General features: G+C 38.5%; 1 protein-coding gene across 1 annotated transcript in view; it reads right to left on the bottom strand.

The window, feature by feature from the left end:
• The window catches only part of LOC139689526 (TBC1 domain family member 30-like), a 355,900-nt gene that overhangs the window by 127,440 nt on the left and 204,201 nt on the right, over window positions 1–24,259 (bottom strand). The window lies entirely within an intron of this gene.

The raw sequence follows: 24,259 nt of genomic DNA, 5'->3' as shown, positions 1-24,259 counted from the left end.
CGTGAGCTGTGGTGTCTGGGGTGTCCGCGGGTTATGGCTGAAGGGTGTTATCAAGAAATATCAAAAAATCTTGGATCAAGAAATATCACTTACCATATATATATACGAGGGTCATCCGGAAAGTAGTACCCGTTCGTGCCGCATGAAGTGCTGACGACGCGAGTAGCCGCTGGACGAGGTCAGATAGCTTCAGTGGCTTGTCTGCCTTCTCTGAGCCAAGTTGCGTGACGCTAGCATTGCCTGTGTTGTTTCTGTGATTGTTTACAATGTTTAAAAAAATTGAGAACGCCGCCAGTTGTGAAGTGAGGGCAGTGATTAAATTCCTCAATGCAAGAAACGTTCGCCCATGTGATATTCATCGCCAATTAAAGGAGGTGTATGGAGACAATGTAATGGACGAGTCGTCTGTTCGGCGGTGGTGTCGCAACTTCAACATGGGGAGGGGGAACACACACGACGATGAGCGTTCGGGGAGACCGTCTGTCATTACAGACCAACTGGTGAGCTCAGTTGACGAATTCGTGAGGAACGATCGGCGCGTCACAATTGATGACATCTGTGAGCATTTTCCCAATGTTTCTCGAACAATTGTTCATGAAATTGTTAAACACCATCTGCATTATGCAAAAATTTGTGCAAGATGGGTCCCTCGCGTATCTCAATGAGCTGGCGGCGAAGGACTATGCAGCAGGAATACAGAAACTTGTCACACGTTATGACAAATGCCTTAATTTGCTTGGAGATTATGTTGAGAAGTAGTTTAAAGTATCCTCTTTCAAATAAAATTTTTTATGTTTGTTAATATTTACTTTTGTGTCTTTATTTCACGAACGGGTACTACTTTCCGGATGACCCTCGTACATGTACGGCCCCAGCAATGTATTCTTTCTCACCGCAGAAGTAACGTTAACAGGTTATCCCTGAAATTGGTACCCTGGTCATCATGCGTTAATTTAAAAAAAGAAGTAGAATTTACTTTCGGGTGCGTCACCGACATTGGGCTCTAAACATTTCATTCATGCTTCAATTAAAATAAATCAATGAATCTCATTTTTCACTGGAAATTTCATTTAAAATATATGAACAAGGTAGTTTGTTTTAGGTTTTTACGATTTAGGCTAAAGAATCATCGATTTCCACCGGCTCTAAGTTCACTGATGCCTAATCATTCACAAAAATAAATATAATACATTCATTGACTTATTGTAAAGCACATGTAATTGATAACTATGAAATATATTCTTATTAATCAATTTACATGCAAAATATCTTACGGATTGCATCACATTCTCTCATTGAATCAGTCATGGAAAAATGACATGAAGATTTGTATTTTAAACTTGATAATAACCACATTTAAGGTAAACATTACATTAAAGTGCATTAAAGATTAATATTTACTTTGGATTAAATTTAAAAATAATTAAAACACTTCTGAATATCTTAGGTTTAAATTATTTTCTGACTGCTTTCATGAACGATGGAATCATAAAAAAATGAATAGATACATTCATAAAATAATAAATGAATAGATAAATTATAAAATTTATAGATTAGTATTTGTATTTACCCTGAAACAATTCTTTCGTCTCTGGAATTTCCCTTTTCTCGCAGTGAATACCATTCTATAAATTGGATGCCTGAATATTTTGTCTTTCGTCAGATAATTTCGGTCGCTTGTTTATTTTAGCGATAAAATAAAATGCCTCAGTTATTGGATTTCTGAAAATTAATTCCCATCATTCATTGAGTTCCTGGTGAATGGGGGTAATTTCTGTAAGTCACACCGTCTTTTGTGTTAACCTCAATCCCAGCGTTATGACAGAGAATATTTCCCCTTATTCTGACGGACTCAGACCATGGCCAAAACCCAGTTTCTATATGGACCTCACAAGATTCTTTTGAGTGTCTTATTGCAAACTTAAAACTAACTTTCAACAAGTCCGTGACTCAGTAAAATCCTAAATACAATCATATATGCCATAAAGTCTTTGAATGTACTATCTAATTGAGAAAAATTTTGTGTTCAATACCAGGTTAAAATTTCTTCTAGCGTGACGATTTCACGAACGATATGTGACCTCTTATTAACGAAAATTACTCTTAACGAAAAATTATTGCTTATCTCAAATCACAGGATGACGTAAAATATACTCTTTATTTATTTTACTAACCTAATTAGTGTTAACGTTAAAGTATTGATTTAATTTAATAAATACTCGCAAACTATAAATCATGGAATATTTGCAACTACTTCAACAAAATTGTTTTCAGTTCTTGAAGTTTTCATCCCTCAAATTTTTGTCCAGTTTATTACTTTAGTTTTCTCTATTCATATCGTAACTAAGAAATGAATATAACATTTCAAAATATCGGAAGAAGGATATTAAATTTGCTACATGGAATATGAGAAAGCAAAACGTCTCCAACGTGGACATCGTTTCAATGATTTCTTTTATATCAGACAAAATACCCATTGATTCTCTTTCCGAGATTTAAATAAATATACAGAATATCAATCGTGTTAGCTTCAGATCTCATTGTAAATACGTAGTATTTTCCAATAACGTTTTTATTATTCGATCTATTGCGTTAGATTCATGAGTCATGCCTTTCCTACTCTACAAAATACATAGAACACTTCAATTTAAACCATGAAAACAATGAGATGGTTTTAGCCCATGGGCGTGCTCTATTTAGAGAGGGAGAGAGTAGATGAAAGGAAAGCTCACATTTTAACATCTACTAATGGATTTAGAGATAGTGTTAAGTTGACAAAGGAAATTGAAAGAAGAATCAGTGTTAGCCCTAGAAAAACTCATTTGCCCCTAATCTCTCTACGACAACACCATTCAATCACTTAATCATTTTAAAAGCCAAGAGAAAACTAAATTAGCAGCGTATACAAATGTCGTCTATGACATCGTAGATTGAAAATGTTCGATCAATAACCAAACACTTAGGCTTATACTTTATTACAATATATTTTTGAAAAACGAAAAAATGTTGCATCATAACTCACTTAGCTTGTGCCAGAATTTCTCCGATCTACGAGTAAACTCAAGACATATTCAACATGATATTGTCACTGAATTACAGTTAAAATGAATTTTATTGAAGAAAGATATAATTAAAATAATATTCATTGTGCGAAAATATAATTATTTCAAAATATTGCGAGGGGAATAGCTGAGAATAAAATGTAATACGAGTCAAGTCCCTCCGGGACAAAATACCGAGCTAAAATATTTTATTTATGAATTAAACGTGTAAAGGAATGGGGACTGGGGAATGCGAGAAGAGGAAGGGATGAAAACGAAAAAAGACGAAGGGTGCAAGGGAGGGGAAAGAGAGACGACGAAGTTGAAGTGTAAAACTCCAGTGTTTCAAGCAGGGATATCTAGATGAAGGAGGTTAGGTTAAGTGAGGACATGCAGAAGCGTGAACAGGGGACGTGAAAAGGATTACAGGAACGGGAGAGCATGGAAAATTAAAGCGAGGAGTACTCGCACTTTGATGGAAATAAGCGATATCTCTCCACTTTGACATTTGGGACGTCGGCTCTCAGAATGTGAGCCGGCCTCACATTTCCTGCAAGCAAGAAGGTAAGGAGGGCGAGGGGGTGATGAAGTGGAAATATTACTCACGCGAGCCAAGCGAAGAGAAATTATTTCTTCGTCCCCACCTTAAAAGACGGGTGGTCGGGAGGGATTGGGAAGCGGCACCTTGACGAGGGAAACGGTTAACGTCACGCTCTCATCTCGTCACCATGGAGACGCAAGAACGTGCGTGGCTTCGCAAGGGATCCTGACGTAAAAATCGAGAGGCATTGACGCGGGAGGAATAAGTGGGCGGGAAGAAAAAGCTGTTCACGGATGTATTAAAAGTGGAAACAGGTGAGTAGATAGGTAGAAAGTGAGAGGAGCACCTTATCAGAGAAATTAGTGGAAATTTTGATCAAAGCGGCACTCGGATAGTGGATAATAAGTTTCTGATCTAGAAGGTCGAAAATAGTGAAATGACATCTTTCCTCCCGCGTCCTCTTCCAACATGACCCCACTTTTTTCTCTGGGAGTAAAAAGCGAACTTATAATCCAAATTAATGGAGTGGAAAAAGAATAATATTCTCAGCAACTACAATAATCACCAAGACAAAATACGTCAACTAGGCCTGATTTTTATAATTTCATCTGGCACGGAAAGTAATGCTGGTAAATTCGAAATAATTCTCTCCCATCTATTGTAACACTAAATCTACATACTAATTGTGGAAGAACCCATACAATAATTTTTCCAGATAATTTTGAAGCTAAATATTTCCCCGTCAAACACTACTGAATTAAGAAATATGAATTATAGTTATTGATGGAGAAAACAATAAAATGAGGAACATTCAGACAATCTGAAAACTCAGTTACAATGGGACCTTATCTCTAAGCTAAACGAACAAGTAATTTATAATTTTGTGATAAAAAACGTTTGTGATTTTTCTCTGATACTTTTCTTTAACAACTGGTTTCAACGCATTGTACCATATTCAATGATTAGAAGCTATTGGACTAATTTTTAAAAATTGCACTACAACATACGCTATCCCATATCTTTTATTTCCCTTAAATCAATATTAAACTTGAGGTATCACTTCTGGTCTTCTTGCACAGACAGGATTTTTATATACAGAATTTTCTAACGTCCTTGAATACAAGGATAGTTTGGAAGGTTCTTGGAATGAGCACCAGATGACAGCGCTAGCGCAACGAGTGTCACGCGTAGTAATACTTAGTTCTTTTCAAGTGCACACGTAACGCGTCAGTGCTCTGGAAAGAGATCTGTGGTGCGGACGACTCTCTATTGTTGTTCCCGTGTAGTGAATTGTGAAGATGGAAAAATTTAAGATTCGAGCAGCTATCAAATACTTCGTAAATAAAGGTCTGAAAGTTAATGAAATTCAAGCTGACTTTCGGAACACTCTGGGGGACTCTGCTCCTTCATACTTATCTGTTATCAAGTGGACAAAAGAGTTCAAGTTTGGTCGGGACAGCTTAGATGATGATCCGCGTTGTGGTCGGCCATAACTCCAGAAATTATTTTAAAAGCGCATAAAATGGTCATGAAAGTTCGACAACTGAAAGTGCGACAAATCGCCGAAACTGTAAGGATATCGCCCGAACTAGAATGTTGCATTTTAACAGTAAAATTGGATATGATAAAATTAACTGCTAGACGGGTGCCGCGAGTCTTGACGCAGGATCAGAAACACATCAGAATGGAAATTTATAAACAACGTTTGACCCGTTCTAACAGCAACCAACGAGATTTTCTGCACCGGTTTGTGACCAGAGATGAAAATCTCGTCCCCTACTATACCCCAGAGACAAAAGAGTAATCATCTCAGTGGAATCATATTAATTCACCACCACCAAAGAAAGCTAACGCAATACGATATGCCGGAAAGGTCATGGCTTCAGTTTTATCGGATTCAGCAATAGATTATCTTTCCACGGGTCAAACAATTATTGAATAATACTACGCTAATCTGTTGAACTAATTACGGCAAAGGATATACAAAAAAAGGACAGGTTTGGCAAGGAGGAATGCCATATTTCATCAAGACAATGCACACCCGCATACAATTGTCGTTGCCATAGTAAAAATACGTGAAGTAAGATACGAGTTGTTTCCGCACCCGCCTTATTTGCCTGATTTGGCTCCAACAGATTTTCATCCCTTGACCATGCTCAATATTTACCTCGGTGGACGGAGATTCTCTTCGAACAAAGAACTAACAGCCGAAGTAGACGGGTATTTTGCAGGTCTGAAGGGATCTAGTTTTTGAGATAGGATCAAGACATTGGAAGACCACTGGACCAAATGCATTTGTATACAAGGAGACTACATTGAAAAATAAAAAAGTTTCACTGAGGTAATTTATTTATTTCTATTCCATTCTGAGAACTTCTCTAATAAACCTCGTGTATAAAACATATTTCTCCGATAAATCGTTAGATGTGATAGAGGGGAAAAAATATTTAAATGTTTCCACTGAATATTTAAAATTAATTGACAAACTTTTCGACAAATTTTGTCAATCTCAAAATTGAGATTGACAGAAATTATCATGTATTCCTACTGTCGAATTATGTTTTTTTACTATTTCCAATCTTCAATTTCATTCAACATTTTCAAACGCACACACTTCATAATGGAAACAACTTTCAATTGCCGTAGAATTTTTAACTATCAATAAACATTCTATCCGGAAACTATACGACCCTATATTGGAATTGTAGCTGATAAAATAGGCCCAGAATAACCAATGAATACAATTTTCTAACTCAGCTTGAATTTGCCGTCAATTTACGGGCTGTTTCAAACCAAATAGGGAAGTAATTTATTTTTCATTTAGCACTAGGCACGCCAAACTCCTATAAAACAGCGGATCAATTGAAAATATGTGTTGAATTGAAAGAGGTTGAAATGCGTGGAAAGAAAAAAAGTACGTGTAAAATGAATGTTGAAATAGGGAGTTGCATAGTGAGAATTAGATCAAAGTTGACATGATAAATTACCATAAAACAATTCCAGAAAAATTTACTTACTATTTTCAATAACCTTCAGGCAGATTACTGGGAAAACAAAATGGTTAAAAAGAATTGAAGAGTTTAAATGGGTACAGTGGTGCAAATTTATCCTCAAAGAATCTTTGGCCACTGGGATGCCATGTGGAAATATATGCTATTCACTAGCCTTTCTTAAAAAAAACCTTCATATTAGTGATCTCTATGCTTTCACAGCAGGGATCGCAAATCTATCCGAAAATAGTCAACACACGAGAGAGGACGGGCTCCAAACAAATTTCATGGAATTACTTGATTACCGGCGACTAAATCCTGTTCTCGAGGAGTAACTGAATTTTCCACATATTGCTCATAGTTGAGGAAATAAGCACCGCAGGGAAGGGACGGTGGACGTGGAGTATATAAGCTTGAGAAGGAAGACGAGACCCTGGAATGGGCAAGAGCGGAGGTGAAGGGTCTCGTCAACTCGAGGGGGTACAACGGGTGAACGGGCTTGCATGTAACTCGAGAAGGTAAATGTAAACGAGATGGAGTTGAAAGGAAGGAGAGAAGAAAAGTAAGGACACGAGGGTGAGAAATACAAGGATAGGCGACGCCGTGGGAAGACGAAAGATGCAGAGAAGTGACGGAAGGCGGGGCGGACGGAGGCGGGAGAGGTGGCTTGAAGAGGAGGGTGGCCATTTGTGAGACGCACTGTCGTCGACACTCTCGACAAGTTACCTCTCTCCCCTTACAGACTCCACGAAAAATAATTACAAACACAATGCATTTTTTATCGGCTACCCCGGTTGGCTGCTAAAAGGGCCAAGAATCTTTAGAATTATCCAGTACTTATGTAAATTTTGATTTATTAGCTTCATCAGCGTAGAGTTTATCATTCATGAAATTTCCCGATGTATTGCATTCAATTTTCACGGTGGTCAACTTAAAACGATATTCCTTTGATGCACTTAAGTAATATATATCAAAACAGAGTCTGGTTCCCTGCATTTTGCATGCGCGATTTATTTTGCTGTTGCAACTGCTATTTGTAGCAGAGAAAGATGAACCAAGAAAACAATTTACACGATAATTTATGATACTCAACCTTTCGGAATGACCTCGTATGTCGAAAGATCAAGAGCTTCATTCCTTCCCTTGCTATATTGAACGGGCTTCGGTAAACAGATGACTATTTCCATTATAATTTTGATTACTAGGAGCTTACGTTAAATTGCAGTCATTTAGATTGGGTGGGTACTCAAGACAAGAGCAAAATGGAATGAACTGAATGAAGAAGTAGGTAAATACTTGTTGGCAAAGAAAGTTATTTAGTGGAATGAATACCTTGATTTCCATCAGAGGGGCGGAAAAAGTACTCATGAAAACTTAAATAGAAAATAATCACCCATACCAGTGAGTGCAGGATCACACATTCCAGAACTTCACATCAATTTGGACTTTTCGCAAATTCTCGAAGGGATGGAAACTTGGAGGGAGAGATCACTGCAAGAGATCTGACCTGATTCGTACATACTATTTATTTGAACACTTTTTGAAGATGAGATTCAACAGGAAAGTTTGGTATTCAGAATGGCGCCAAATAGTTGATTGAAAATAGTGTTAAATGTTTCTATTTTTGGTTTCAGGCTATTAGGGCTCGGGAGGTAAAATAAATGGGGTTTTTTCCGCTTAAATTTCATATTTTTTTCTAAATTTTTTCTTTAATTTCATTTTATTAAAAGAATTCGTTTCATCGAAAGAAACAAACTGGGAATATTTTCCCCTCCTTCGATTAGTACCGTTCATGAATTGTAAATTCTAATTTATCTAATGATCTTTAAAATCGCCACTACTAGCCAACAATCCTGAAAATTTTCTATCGCATCGAAAATGTTAAAAACCGATTGTTTTCTCAAAATCAATCCGTTAGTAATTGAAGTTGGTTAAATTTTTGGCATAATTTTTCATTTTAATATGAATTGTTTTATAAGCAAATGAACTGATCGGTACTCATAGTTACATAAATCGACATAAAATATATTTTATTAGCTATTCCTGTGGAAATAGACTTGAACGCGCAAAGTAGGTCAATTCATTATACATATTTCATCATAAAAATCCTGACTTTTTTTTTACTGATCCTACGGAATTTCTGTCAGAAAAATCTCATAAAATTCTTACTTCAAGCGCACCTCTCGCGGAGCTGTCAGTGCGAGATCCAGGTGAATGTATGACGGTAGGGGAATAATATTCGAAGGACAGTACGAGGGCTTTAGAAGTGTTATGGAAGCACTGAGGCTCAAAGCGTCGCGCATCAAAGGAAGGGGGGATTAGGAGCGAGAGAGCTATATTCAGCAAAGGAAGCACCTGATTCACCATACGATAAGTGGGACCGCACCTTCCCCAAACCAATCAATTCTTCCGGGAAAGTGTTTTTCGCTCGATCGGACACGTTAGCGGGAGAAGTCTATCCGGGGGTCCAATATATTGGTTTGAGGCGGATTTAACTAACTCCGCTCCGGCTATGTAGGCACTGAGAGTTTCCATGCGCAATGGGTGGGATTGAAGGTCGAAAAAGTGAGACGAATGTAGTGAAGAGGGAGAGGAGTAGATGTAGGGTTCGAAATTGGTGGAGAAAGGGGAGGACAAAAAGAGGAGTCATGATGGGTTCATATACAAGCACTCACCACTGCAATAGAACGAGAAAGGACCGGGAGAGGCGCTTTAAATAGGCTCTTCTTCCCCAAAAAACACTCTGGTGACTTTCTCCTTCCTTCCCTCTTGTTCTCGATAGAATATAGAGATTCCCTCGGAGGGAAGGAGTATGAAAGAGGAGAGAGAGAGAGAGAGACATGACCATATTGGCTCCGCTTAAAAGTGTTTTCGTTCCCTGGAAGCGTTAAACGCTAAGTCCGTTTTTTTCTTTCACGGCCGTCCTCTCGTTCGGGTCCGCCGCATGTGATGAATACGTAATATCGTCCAAGTCAGACGTTGGGAGATATACTTTTTTTATCGAAAGAGCTTTTCAATAACAACCACTTACAGCGATGAAAAATCAAATTAATACTGTTCACCGTAGAAGCTATGACCAATATGAATTGAAAGCCTCGAGGCTGTGGAAATGAGGGAATATTTCTCTCAAAACCATTTGGATACGTATTATAATCTCGGGTTTTTATATTTTTGGAAAATTTTATGCAACTTACTTAAAGAGAAAGGACTAGTATTTATAAATTTAAATGTAGTAAAATGTCATTGAATTAGGTCATTACAAAACGAATAAAATTTAAATTTAAACTGTTGTTTTTATGAAACTACCAGCTACCGAAATCGTATTTCTATATTGTCGGAAATATAATTTTTCATTAAATCACAAATTTTAATCTGCGAGGGAAAATTTTAGTTTGAAAACATTTGCATAATAATTCAAAATTAATGAATGCATTGGGTTGCTTACCACTAAAAGTTATTTAAATACACGAGAAAAATAAAACACACTAATAAAATGATACATCAATAAAATATATCAAAAGTATTCATATAAGGCCTAATTATTTTAATACATGATGTGTGTATATCCTGTGATGTAAATGTAAAGCCTTCATTAGAAGGCACTGTAAGAAATTTTAGAAGAAGAATTTGGAAAATGATTTGGGAAAAATGCCAATTTTGTGACTATTCCTAGTTTCTTAGTTGTAAATAAATGAAAGCATAAATATAAAGTATTATTGTGTCCGTTCGTTTTTTTTATCTCCCAGAACTGTTGTATCTAAATCATAAAAAAAGCTTTAATGAGAGCATATTCCACTTGGTTTATTATTATAAGTGTCATGACGGATATGTTTATAAAACAAACGGAATGGTTCTCAAAGGAATGACTCCATATAGTAATTCCAGATCGAAATTGAAATCCAGAAAATGAAAATACACTCATTAATGGCCATAACTCTTACTGGCGCCATCGCGTAGGATAACTGAAAAAACTCCTCCATCTTATCCTTCCCCATCTTCAGGTTAAACTCCTAATGGTTAGACATCCCGCAAATACCTTGTTGTGTGACGTTCAGCATAAACACACCGGATGATCCAGCGCAGGTACCAAAATGTGCTGTGCTCTTAATCATATGCTCACTTCACTAGGTTATCTAAAATGGCCGAATAAATTTTATAACAGGGAAATAAAGTTCTCTGAAGTATTTGTCATTCAAGCCAATTAATAGATAATTTAGAGCTAAGTATTCTAGGCACTAGGTCGAAATTAGCGCAACCTTAACAAGGTATCTGGCGCTGATTCCGTAACAGTAACGTTGAACGGAGAAATAATTTGAGTACTCATCACCCGTTTCCGATTATTAATGACGTTGATGAATAAAAATAAATAAAACCCAAGCTTTTACCTCCAGAAATATTAAGTAATTTAGAAAAACCTTTGGAGCGAGAATAAAATATGAGGGGGCAACTCAGGGATGATTGCTAAACATTAATCAACAAAGCTAGGGACAAAATTACTACTTGGCTTTCCAAAGAATTCAAAGTTTCCCCTAATGATCTTGACTTCTAGGGTAATTTTGTAGCACTCTTTGAATTACATGGTAAATGACAAGTATAACTTTAGAGAGTATTCAAATGTTTACGACAAAATCCGGAAAAGTGAATGAAATATCAATAGAAGAGTGGTTTAGGAAATCTGCATTTCAGGATTTCCCCTATTGTCTCTATCAAAGCTATCTTTACCAAATAGGAAATATACATTCTCAAGGATGAGAATTACAGAATCGTGAAGAAATCTATGCAGATATAGGGACAAGTACGTTCTGGAAAGTATAAGTATGACTTACTAACACTGTAGTAGTTATGTAGCAGAGGGGAAAGGGGAGGGTAGTCTTTATAGCTCATGTTGTATAAATTGAACTAAATATATTGAAATGGAAGACATTTGGCGTTGTTTTATAAGAATCTCATATGCGACAATTACTTCATGCACTTAGATATGACATACTCTTTAATAACACTTTGTCGTGTCTAATGAAATTTATCTGCATAAATGTACATAAAGAAATTCAGTAGTTTAAGGAAACATTTTCAGGCGATCATCGATTCATTTGTTTAGTAGTCATAGACGGAAACTAAAAAAGGTTTCAATATTTTTGTCACCGCCTGATTTGCATTTTAATAAAAGGTGACTTTGCTTATTAATTAGTTTACATGCTTGATTAAAAAACTATTCATTAAAATATCAGAATTATTTCAGTTTATACGTAAGGGCCAACGTGCTTCCTCCAAATATTCAATGAATGGCTCAATAAAACAGAAGATGAGGAAAATTACTTCTTAATTTTTCAATTGCAACATTGGATCTGATCAAGCTGAATCACACAAAGTTGCCATTAGAAATTCTTAATATCTATGTATCTTTTTCGTTTTATTACCAAAAACCGTTACATATTTTGCCTACGTGCTATTTTATGCTTTTACCTTAAAAATTGGATATTCATCACTAAAGTCATATTTCACCTTTTATTTCCAATCCTTTGCCCTTCTCCATCATAAAACGAGAGTATTTATGGTTAAAGTTTTCTGGTAAATGGGAATCGGGCATTCTTTTCAGAGAAATGACGAATAAATTAATAAGTAACTTTTTGTCTTTCTGTCGGTAACTGTCAAAAGAGAAATTTGTCATCTGAAATATGACAAATATTTTCCTCTCCGTGGCTGTTTCTAAAATTTATGATAACAGCGCACACTTTATAAGACTACTGTTGAGGGGAAACAAATACGTTCATCCCGAATGTGACACATGCATTTTTAATTAACTTTTCATGATTTCATACCAGCTCGCACGGTCACTTTTCGTCGCCTACCTTCACATTAGAACGCCACTGTCTCTCAACGCCATGCTTTTCTATCGCTATCAAATGTCTTCATTGTTACCGTCACAAAAGCTTCAAGTAGCCATGGAAATAAAATGAAAACCGCGCAAAGGGAGGGCAGAGGGAAAGAATGACTGAGACAGCTTACCACCATCAAAAATTTCCTGGGAAATTGAGACGCGCGCGTGTGCCCCCCTTTTTTTTGGCTTTTCACTCTCAACAGCCCCGACACCGACCTTTATCCATTCATATCGTTGAGCCATCCGCCAAATATTGTCACTATTAACCCTTTTGCGTCATTTTTTACATTTATTTTCTCAACGACTACGGGTATCTCTACCAATTTTGCTCGTGACGACAACGAGACCTTTCCGACCGGATTAAAAGGTGGTCACATTACTGACCTCAACGTTGGCCGAAAACTAGTGCTCTAAAAGCATCTACTCGAGTGAAAATAACGTATGAGTAAGAGTACCCTTCTCTAAAATAAAATTCAAAAATATAATGGTTTTGGGTAGAATTAATTTCAGCCTATAAGTTCAGGTAAAGAACGAAAAGATACTATAGGGAATAAAAACCATAGGCCCAAAGGTCCTCGTTCTAGTCACTTAATACAAACTGTATTCAATGTTTGTATTATATAACATCATTTATTATTTGAAGTAAAAATATCGATTACCGCTGAAATTTATATTTTACTTTGGCTGATGATGCTACAAGAAACTCATTTGGTATTAGGACCGCTTCAATCCTCAAGTTACGGGAGTTACAACTTGACGCATATTCCCATCAACAGTTATTTTCGGTGGTATAAATTTCATGAGTCCTTTGTTTGTCAGGCCATTTAGATGATGGACCTCCATAACTATGGAGACGTTTTTTCGTCGTCTTTCAGGGAGAAAGGTGACATATAACGACGACTTCCAGTCTTTAGAAAGACGCCTAAATAATGATGTCACCCTCGACTCACCCCAAGTTTTATGAGACCAAATCCATAAATCCAAGTGATAAAAAAAATAGGCTCGGTAATTCATACTATACTCTCTTAATGCTCTCCAGTTCAAAGAGAGAGCGAGGAAAAAATAGGAGTTCCCATGATTTTAATGCTTGAGGAACGATGAAGGGGGCGACTAATTATACGCTCACACAAAAAGATCTGTACGTCCCGCTACACAACTTATCCATGTCTTCCCCGCCTCTCGTGTCTCTAATTCTCTTCCTCCACCCTCGTGGTGGGCAACGCCGTGTTCCCGTGCCACTGCCTTCTCATGATTTCCTCCGGGGTTTTGACGTTTCCCTCCCTATTTCCACCCCTTCCCATACCACTCACCACACACCCAAATCCCCACTTTTCCCAGCAGTGGAGCACATTTACGTGCCCCTTGCCCCTCTTCCATCCCTTCATCCCACATCAACACCCGTGCCACGCCCCTTCTCCTCCCATCCCCACTTCCACCTGACTGTTCGGGAAATTCGGTTCCTCGGAGGAGAGAGTCCGGAGGTATAGTTGGCGGGGATAGATAAATAGGCGAGGGGTACTCAGGTGTTGAGAACACGTGTGGATGCACTATGAGGTGGAGGGCATTGGGGGATGAGTAAGCTCGTCTTGATAAACCTTTATCATAGAATACTTTCCCATGTCCTCTTTTTCTCTCTCGTTCTGTTTATTAGACCGAATCAACATTTTCCTATTTTTCCTCAGCCGTAGGACTAGATGAGATGCTTCATATTCATGAAGTATGATCAGGGCAAATATGTCACTGAGCCAACGTCGTCTGGGCCATGGCTGTCCCTTCGTCGTAGATAAATTGCTCTTTTTCATACGCTAATAATAAAATGCCAAAAACGTGGTTCGCCGTTGTTTTTTTACCATTCTAGTGGTGCAATTAATTCTTTATGCCGAGTTTTTGGATATTCATGATACATGAATCTTGGTGAGAAAATCCTTTACGCCATAAGAAGAATGATTTGCATGCGTATATTCTGTGAGTGCATTTATTCATTTTGAAAGTATATGAAGCGTCCTGGTCACACTTTAGTAAATATGTAGTCAATCTTGCTACATGAAAGAAAACAAAAACATGCTACAATTGGCGGAGAGAATGCAAGATCTAAATTAAAAAATCATGAGCTAGAAAAATAATCTTTAAGAATAGATAATAAGATACGACAAATTTTAATTAAAATTTTTGAAAGATACATATATTTTTATTTTTTAAAAATTTTTCACGGAAATCATTTACCAATTGCACTAAGCATTTCAAGCAACGGTTCAAGCAGAAACAAATAGGTTGCATGTCTTAAAAACGCTAACAGTACTAGGAAATAAGACATTAAATACCCGTAATTTTCTGATGTACAGGTAATAACATGCCTTTCTAATTTTGACCTGTAGTAACCTGTAACCTGTAATAACATGCCTTTCTAATTTTGAACCAATTCCTCAAGAGCAATCATTTGAAAATCACTACTGGTGATTTAAATTCTGGGAAATGAAGGAAAATAAGAGAGTAGAAGGAAAAGAGGATACTTTGCGAAAGCTTCCTCAACGGAAGAGTTAAAACGTATCATCCAGGAAAGAGGGCCACAAAATTAAAAAAATAGAAACAGACGCATGAAAGACGATATACCCTTTGAAGTTTCATATTTCATCCAACGTATAAATTGGATAAAATATCTAGGGAAAATCCTCAAGGAAAGAGGAAATAATCTTGCCTTACCAGGTGAACTTATATTGGAGTGCAATCCTATTGTTGTTTTACTGTCAAACATTCCCTATGACAGGACGTTAGAAAGACGGCCTTTTCATCAAGCCTTCTAAAACGCTCTTTTAAGAGACGATAGCTCGTGTATAAATCCTTTTTGCAATGGTGTTTTCCGCTAGAATCCTTTCATCCTTTTTAGTGCAAAGAGCCTCTTATGCTCCGACGCATTCCGTTACTGTACCAGTAAAGATGAATCCACCAATGTTTGTCACTTCATACGTACATTCTTAAGTTGAGTTGTAAGCATAGTGTTGAAATTTACTGTCATCATTTGTATCAAAGAAATATGCGTAATTTCTGATGATTTCATCTTTGATCAAATGGAGATACATAATTTTTCATACAAACACTAAATACTCAATCGCAGATTTGGAGTGGCATTTTAAAAGTAAATAATTTTTTAAAAAAGCAAAAAGGCATTTTGAGTATGGAAAACCATACTTTTAACCAAAGGATACATCATTTTTTGAGCAATCGCCTTTTCTTTCCCCAATCTCAGAAAATCTATCTGAAATTTGAGCAGACGCGATGTCGATTACTTTTGCATACAATCGATGACAAAATGCTGCGCTGCTCCGTGTCTCTCTAAATTCCCTTCCCAAACCCTTCCAATTCCTATCACGACCATTGCCTATCGGAAGAATTTTTTGTATTTTTTAGTCCTAACATTCGACAAATCCATAATGACTGAAATAAAGTTTATACTTTTCAGTTTCACTTTGATTACTGAGAGCATGAAATCGGAGTGCTTCTACAATGTCATTTCGAATGACATTTGTAACCTCTGGAAAAATTGAGATAAATAACTCTTCAAATTTTTCCAAGTTTACAGAAACTATTTGTCTGCAGAGAAAACAATTTTTTCTTATTATAAGAAATATGTACAAAACACCTTGGAGCTTTGTGAAATAATCTACGGATTATTTCCCCCATGTTATATACGTTTTTGAATTGCAGACTTCTGATTTTGGATTGCTCGGTCGAATAAAATTCATCCGGGTCTTTCCGGATTGAGTGGCGTGTGCAACCAATTTGACTCACTCTTGTTCACGTGAATACATTTCTCTCTGAAGACAAAAACCTCGAAGAAATCATGTAGATTCAGTCGTGCCGTAACGAGAAAGGACAGTTTGATGGAGGCAATGAAAGGATAGGAGGAGAGATGATTTTGAATGAGGGAAAAGAAAAGAGTAAAAAGAAAGTATGAATGAGGCTACCAAAGGAAAGTAGTGGCTGAGTAGACGGTAGGAGATGATCTACAAAGATGTGAAGGGGATCGAGATGGTGCGGGGGCTAACGTACTGGCTTCCCACCATGTAGGCGCGGGTTCAAATCCCGGCGGTGTTGAATATTTTTCAGAGGTATCTCGATCCCTACTTGAGGTGTTTTGTGGAGGGCACTTTGAGTGAGTACGCCGTCCGTCGGATGGGACGTTAAACTGCGGACCCCTTGGCGCCTTTCGTAAAGAGTAGGCTAATGCCGACGCCGGGTTTCTCTCCACCCTTCATCCTTTCCTATCCATCCCCTATGGCGCAAATGACCTTAGCTGTCGGTCGCCTCCCCTCAAAACTACTACTACCAAAGATGTGAAGGAGATTATTACGTGAGTTCAGAGGACAGCTTGTGGTAACCAATTGTCACAGACCAGTAGTTGATGATGGCGGGCGGTAAATATCCTAAGGAGGGTATTCCTTAAATTTCCACCGCAAACTTATTATATAACCGCCAACTACAATAGGAAGGATGGGGAGTCCCCCTCTCAGGTACCGGGCGAATTTATGAGGCGGGCCCACAAATAACACACACACACATACGCCGAACACTTCTTCCCTCGGGGCTCCCGCCGTCTCCCCCTCCAGTCTTCCTCCTCATCCTCATCACTTTTACCTCCCACGCTCCTTCGTTTTTTTCCCTCAGCTCTCCTCACACTCCCTCTCTTTCCCTCACTTCCCTCCCGCCTTTCTTGCCATCCGTAGCCGCCTCGGGTGATTCGGTACGGCGCCCCCTGCGGTTTCTCCTTCCCTCTGCTCCGTCCCCGCTCTCCTGTTCCTCCTCCTCCGATCCCTACCTCCCCCACACTTCTCCGTTGAGAAGAGGGCGGATGCAACGAGCGACCGCTACGGAAACCTTGGTCTCACAAATCATGCCGCTTTCCCCCCCTCCCCTACATTCCCCCACCCAGGGCTTCTCTACCCCGCACGAAATTTCACGGCAGATAATAGGGGAGAGTCGGGTGGTTTTACGAGGAGAGGAAAGTAGGAGTGGGGAGGGAGGGAGAAGAATCACGACGGTAAGGAGATGGAAATGACGCGAAGATAGTGAACACTGACGTGCAACTACATCTGAGAATAATGGGGATGGGTGATGGAGTCGGAAAGGACGGAATATAAAATTTAAGGGGAGGAAATAGTCAGGGTGTTTTTTTTGCCTTTCTGCGAGGCGGATACGTTCCTTTGAACAAGTTTTTCTGACAAAATGTCTGGAGTTGTCTGGAAAAGCAGACTGGAAACAAAAACCTTTGCAACGAAAAAGCATGAGACGCTATTTCGAGCGATGGCTAAGACTGAAGAGAACTGCACAAATGAAAAGTATTGGCCAATCATAAAGATGCAAATGTTACTTTTTACTCAGTATTTTCCAAACACGCATAAGTTCCGTCAAAAATACTCAGCAAAAAAGGATTAAAAATTAACAAACCTATGGAAAAATTGGACAATGCAAGTGGAAATCAGGTGACGTCCGAGTAAATGGCAACATTTGAATCCTTACGCGGTGAGCAATTTAAGTACAGTGCTTCGTACGCTGAAAGATGATCAACTATAGGTCTTTTAGTTTACAATGGGTTAATTTCGACGGAAGATGTCTTTCCGTTCTACTTCTTATACTCCAATATTCTACCAATCTCCATTTACCCACATATATATTTCCCTTCATGCGACCGACTTTATCTCAGTTGAGGGTCTTCTTCCCTAACGATCGCTTCCACGAGAGTACATCCGTCACCAAGTCGAGATTTTATTCGGATTCTCCGGGCGCTGGCAATGTGTGCACTACTTCGGAATTACAATTTCGAGAACTACACGGTTCATAGTGGTGAGCCCCATCTGTTTCATCTATCTTCAAAAATTCTCTTCGCTTAACGGTTATCCAAGTCAGTAGCGACGCCACTGATTTCAAAGCCAAAGACACGGTATAGAATTACGCGTCGCGAAGAAACAAAACCTCTTTGTATTAAATTACGAAGTGTTACACGGAGACGGTTTCGTCCCCGGGCCCGAAGGATGCTGGAATGGGAAGCGGCAATAAGATAGATGATCTCATGAAGTGCCAATTATGCGTGGGAATTTATAGGCGGGAGCAATGTTGATCCGAAAAAGAATGAAGCGGGAAGGAGGAGAGCCCTTTCCTCTGATAACTCCAGATGCTACTACTTCAAACGTAATTATTTCGTTGTAACTGTTGTTTGATATTTTTAAGCACTTTTTGTCTAAAAATAAAATTCTGCACTATTTTTAGCCAGTTTTTAAGATCAGTAATCTCATAAAATTAAATTAACTCGGACCCTCTTTATTTCACTTGATTACTTTTTTACGTAGAAGGAATCCGGAAATGAGTATGTAATCATGGCGAACAATTAAAATTTTCCTTTGAATTTAAGGTTAAATAAAGTCAATTTGGTATGACAGAGGGCCATTCTTAAGTCAACTCTACTTGAAGAATATTGCGTTTCCCGGCGATGTTATCTCTAAAATAGAGCCCCACGATTATTCCGTGAGGATAAAAATTTTCTGCGAATATATTTCAAAGTTATCTACAAAAATAAATTAACGAAGCTGATCCTTTAAGGGAAGAAAATTTCATAGAAGCCTTACGAAATATTTATTTATTCAGTATGGAAAAGATACCAAAAGAATCATATGCTAAAATAAACAGCTTAAGAAGTATAATAATATCATAGGAAATTTGCAAATACTGCGCTTTATAATGAGCTCAATAAAAGATAGACACCCACATAAGACATAATTATCATTTATCAAAATTAATTTAGGATTGATTAGACTATATATTTCGGATAAATAACTACAGGCACTCCAATATATGAGTAGTTTAGCGGGGGAGGGAGGAAATGCTGACCCTTTGGCGCTGTACCAATTGTAGCTCATCAACGCTTTATATTAAAGCCACGACTACCAATACTAATTTTCGGTATGTCAAACGCTTCATGCTCCTGATTACCATTTCTGCCAATGATAAGTTTTTCTACCAGAGACATGTAGAGAAATAGAATTAATAACACGAACGAAATACCTCTCGCAGAATATTTTTAATGCTCATTTAAAGCTCCGTGTAAAACTATTGTTGCGTTCATTAATGGATAAAGGAAGACGCCCGAACTTTTTCTGCCCCAAGGCGACGATTTGACGACTCAATGAATAATAACAACTACACTATTCCCTTCCGCGTGCATATGATTACACACGATTCACAATGGACTTGAGTGCCGCTTGCATCCCATGGGCAGCGAACTGGTCAATGTGCCCACACCGAGCGAAAAACTGGGCAGGCAGGGATCCGCCACTGTTCTGGCTTAGACACCTTTCTCCATTGTGCTGGGTGATAAGCGGTTGCTCCCGCAAACTGGAACTTCGGCCTTGGGATTGAGTATCAACTATGCACGACTAAGCTGTAGCCGACAAAACAATCCTCACCTGTTATAGAGCTTTTGCACGTGCCAGTACCGGATCGATTGGAGAAAAAAACTCATTCGAAAGGTTTCATGAAGAACACCCTTACGATGACGCAACTGGCCAACTAACAGATGCGCAGTTGAGTGACTACATGCAGGTCTTGCGGAGAGAAAAAACGAAAAAGCTCTGCAGAAGTCGATAAAAACTCCACCATTTATGGATCTAATTTAACGTGATAAAGTCAAAAGAAGTGAAATTGTGAGGGAACTACGATTACAAATACTTTTGAAAGTTGTTTATGCCATGTAAGCTGCATTTTTATTTTCTGTACTTCCTTGCCATCAGTTCTTCATGAAAACCATGTAATATTAAAGTATCTTTTTTAAAACGAGTTGACGAATGGATTATATATACTCCATTTTATTCAAAGGTGATGAGCTAAGAGCATTTTGAAAAGGTTGCCGCACAGCACCAGCAACCATTTCTCTCGTGGTCGCGCATCAAGCTGGTGCGAATCAGGACAAAACTGTTTAGATGATAATTTGGTAATAATAAAAATAAAAAAGACAATATTGCATATTTTGATTTTCATTGAGTTCACAAAATAAGGCTAATGAGGGGGCTACTAAAAACAGCACGATGATGAAAAAACAACGAAAAACCTATAAGAAATGTAATGCATAAAATCACCTTAGTTACACCTGCCAAATTTCATTGTTCCGCACCCCCAGTGATATTACTCATAACATCATGAATAATCTACGTAATAGTGTTGACCTTGGCATTCTTGAATACAAAATTGTTATGGCATAACCCACACTCGATTTAATTAACGCTGTGCGTGATAATGGCATCAAGTTAATTGAGTCAGAGTAATGGCGTCCGAGGAAGTAGGAAACGAAGTACGATTCCTCTCCCTGAAAGATTTTTATCCTTTGGTTTTATGAAATCTTCACTCGTTTAAGAAAATATAGTATGCTCTTCTTCGTGACACAAAAATTTTCTAATTTATCAGAAGGCTTGAATGACAGGGTAAACAGTCTCATTGAGTTTAAGTTGCATTGCAAAATACGATAGAAATGGCAAAATGAAAATCATAACGATAAAAAATAAACTATCAAAGGTTATCTCTTTGTAAAAGTTACGACAGAGTAGTTTAGAAATATTCATTCGAAGATATCAAGGGAGAGATGAAAAATGTGTGGACGGGAAAATGTTCCACACGATAATCCTCTGTATGTTGGATGGAGATATTCGGAAATACTCGGACGTCCCCTCCTCATAAAAACAGGTGCACACACAAATGCAAGTGGGTGGAAAACGAAATTAAAGAAGGTCGTGGAAAAAAATTTCCCATTTGAAGTCACATCATAAAAGAGATCAGGTGGCGTACTCGGGAATTGCGATTTCCATGCCGAGGGCGGAAGGAGTGACTGCGAGTATTCTCGCGGGAAGGAGTCTCGAGATGTGGGTGAGCAAGTGGGAATGTGGAAACTGAGACGGGAGAAGAAGGGAATTGGGAACAGCAAACTAAAAAAGTGTCCATTTCATAAAAATCGATCTTGCGTGATGCATTCGTTTGGCGAAGAGGAAATATGACTGATGTTTCTACTTGTAACACAAGATATCTCTTTTAGCGAAATTCGAAAAGCTTGAAATGAATATCCTGAGTTCATGATTTACAAGCCGGGTTAATATGCTCCGACCAACCGACCAGTAAACATACAATATACATTATTTTTACGATTATTTTGCTTAATTTCAAAAACTGACTTCACTTTCACATCAGGCTACTTGAAGTATAAAATATCGGCCAGTGTTGATTGGAATATGAATATCTACATATTAAAAAAAACCATAAACACAGTAATCAACCCGAAGGTCGGTTTAGTAGGTGATGGTAGAGATCACCCAGTACTAAGCCCTATATAGCGTGTGAAATTCACACATTAGCGTAGGGGGGCCAATTCCTTTCCCTGTGCCAGTTATGGTTTCCCAGGAAGATCTGGTATCCGAAAAATCACATAGCTTGGGTGGAGCTGCAGGTGCCCAGAGTGCCTTGCCCGGGAATCGAAACCGGGACCCTCTGATCAGCAGTCCAACGCTCTACCCACTGGACTACCGCGACCCACTTATCTACATATATGATCCGGTAAAGTACACCAGAAGCCTAAGCGAATATAATTTCTTTTCAAAGGGAAGTCAAATAACTCTGGTTTAATAAGCTTTCACTTAGTCATGACTTGTCAGGAGCGTCACCTCATCGTTAAGCAAGGGATAGCTCAAGGGCGTTCATGCGGAAGGTTAGTCGTGTTTTGCGGTCTCCAAGGCGCCGAAGCGGTGGGTGAATTGGAGGCATGGGAAGCTGAGGATCGCTTATCGGAACAGCGTAGTTTGAGAGAATGTGCCTTCCCGACCCCCCTCCATTCCTCCCACGACCTTTTACCTCTCGATTCATCCTCTTCAGCGATGCTCCGTGAAAGGAGAGGGTGTGAGACTTTTCGTCTACTCCGTGAGACCCTAACCCAGTCCCCATCTCGTCTCCCTTGCTTGTTTAGGCTGTAATTCTGAAAGGTCCCGACCGAAGTGACGAAAGGAGGAGAGAAAAACTCTTGATTTAGTTAAAGTTGGTGTGGCGAGGTTCGGGGACGGCGGGAGACGAGGGAGTGTGGGAGGCTTAACCTTTACTGGATGTCGCCTCCCCTACCCTCCCAATCTTTCTCTCCGACACGCTCCGCTTTTGACAAGCTCAAAGCCACCGCGTGGGTCGGTGGGCGAGCTCTCGAGCGCGTCCGCAGGAGTGTTGTGGAAGTGGGGGGGGGTCGTTTTGATGATGATGCAAGGGGGAGTGGACGGAAGTGAGTTGGGGAGTGGGCGGAAGGAAGTTATTTTTTGACCCACGCGGTATCACGCCTGGAGGGCGGGGATTTTACGCAGGATCAAAGGGAAATGATTGCACCAGTCGACCTTCGCCACGCAGCACGGGAACATCGTCCTTCTCAAAAGCGGTTAGAACAAAATTCATAATATTATCTTGATATGATGGAATGGTCAGAAAGATAATTTTTGTTTTAATCAATCTAAAAATAATTAGGTCATGATGATTTTATTGGACTGCAAAATAAATGATTTTGCTAGTGGACTCCTTCACTAGAATGTTAAGAATAGCAGCTGGAAAAAAGATTCCCAGGCCACAACTTCTGGAATACCTAAGCACATATATTAATTGCTGTCCTATTTCCATAAATTTATTAACTTAGGAAACGTTTTAATCGTTATCAGAATAGGCTACGAGTAATACCATTAAAGTCACAAGCATGAAAGAAACTCTTGGTAAGAGCATTGCTGGTTACTTATTAAGACAGTTATATCCGACGCTTAAAGAGATTTATAAATTTATGCAATAATATATAGGTAAATAGGTTTTATAATAACAGACATTGTGGACAACGAAGTCATACGCACGATGAGATAGGGAATTAAATTTACACCATACCCACGTTCATTTCACAGATCATTTTTTACGCGTAACCGCGTTCATTATTAAAGGATGTAATGAATATCTTTTTGCTCAATACGTGGCGGGAAATAGCCAATCACAAAAAACCCCTCTCTGGTTTTTTATTGTTTAAATTTATCAATGTTCGCCTGTCGTTTGTCTTTCCGATCACTATAATGTAACGTGACTTTTACTTTCTTAGTTCATTGAAATGAATGCTGAAAATGTAGATATTCACAAATATCAGGTTAATATTGGGTTCCAAAATAGAATATCTTATCGTGTTGTGCCAATGGCTTGCAAACCATGTGCGAGTATATTAGCCATTTTAATTAGAAAGTTTCGGAATTATTTCATCGCGTACACCTATTTTTTCCATATTTTGATGCAAACTGTGACTTTGATGAATACGTACTTTATATTTCAACTGAGACATCTTATGGAAAACTATATATTTTCAGTAAATTTTAAGAAAAAGCTTTAAAAATTTGGAAGTATTTTGTTCCTACACACACACATACATGGAATAAAGAGATAAAAGAGGAATTACCCCTCTCGTATCAAATATGTAACGAAGATACGACAGCAATTAATTGCACGTGACACTCGCCTGGTTCTTCCTGTCCTGCATGAACTTTTATCCCATCAAATTTGGGAAAAATAAAATTTTACCGGATTTATTCACCACATAAGTACCTGCCTTGGCGTTAATTCTCATGCAAAACCTTAGACAAGCACGCAAATCCTTTTAGTTCCTTCTTTATGGAGCCATCCATAAACCTCAACTGCGACCACGGTGAAATAAAAAGGAAACGAGGGTTGGGACCTTAATTTTGGAGCCATTACCAGCGACCTTTGGGAGACGACGCCCAATTTT

Source organism: Hetaerina americana, unplaced genomic scaffold (assembly GCF_022747635.1).
Source record: "Hetaerina americana unplaced genomic scaffold, ioHetAmer1.1.p SCAF_24, whole genome shotgun sequence".
Taxonomy (NCBI): domain Eukaryota; kingdom Metazoa; phylum Arthropoda; class Insecta; order Odonata; family Calopterygidae; genus Hetaerina; species Hetaerina americana.
The sequence above is the reverse complement of the archived record's forward strand: the minus strand, read 5'-3'. Positions and strand labels throughout refer to the sequence as shown.